This window comes from Pteropus alecto, unplaced genomic scaffold (genome assembly GCF_000325575.1).
Source record: "Pteropus alecto unplaced genomic scaffold, ASM32557v1 scaffold155, whole genome shotgun sequence".
In the NCBI taxonomy this organism is placed as follows: Eukaryota; Metazoa; Chordata; class Mammalia; order Chiroptera; family Pteropodidae; genus Pteropus; species Pteropus alecto.
In genome coordinates this window covers 10,805,206-10,805,860 of record NW_006438113.1, presented here as the reverse complement: position 1 = coordinate 10,805,860, position 655 = coordinate 10,805,206, and the positions used below count along the sequence as shown (strand labels likewise).

Below are 655 nucleotides of genomic sequence, written 5' to 3'. Positions count from 1 at the left end.
GCGCGCGGCTCCCGGGACCACTGCAGGGATGGGGGGAGGGGACTGGGGGTGCTGCAGCAAAGCCCGGCAGCAGGGATGGGATCCTAGAGGCGGCACTAGCGGGGGGCGGGGCCGGGCACCAAACATCCCCCCACACCCGGGCACCGCAGCAGGGTAGGAGCTGCAGGGCCGGGGAGGGTCCGGAGTGCTAGGCGCGTGGGACATGGAACGGGGTGCTGAGTGAGCTCCTGAGCAGAGTGGGGAAGGGGCCGCCAGCTGGTAGGGTCAAGATGAGGGGCGCCTGAAGGGTGCGCGAGGGGCGGGGCTGGAGGGCGCCCAGGAGCGGTCCGGGGGCTGCAGTCCCCACGGTAGCGCGGGGTGCAGCAGCCCAGGCAGCCACTGCAGGGCGAAGAAGGGGCTGCTGCAGGGCAGGGAGCTGGGGATGAGGGGGCCCGGAGGAAGCGGGCGGGAAAGGCTGGGGGTGGGGCGGGCCAAGGGGGCGACACTGCCTATATTTACACAGCATTTTATGTTTTAAAAGATTCATTCATGTATCATCTCATTTAACCTTAACAACTACACTCAGAGATGAGCAAGAGGCAGCTCTGTTTTATACATAAAGAAATTAAAATTTAGAGGGGAAAAATCCAAAATTATCTGAGGTCACATAGAAGAT

General features: G+C 62.4%; 1 protein-coding gene across 1 annotated transcript in view; it reads right to left on the bottom strand.

Annotated features, from left to right (window-relative positions):
* The window catches only part of CAMK2G (calcium/calmodulin dependent protein kinase II gamma), a 59,330-nt gene that overhangs the window by 52,729 nt on the left and 5,946 nt on the right, over positions 1–655 (bottom strand). The window lies entirely within an intron of this gene.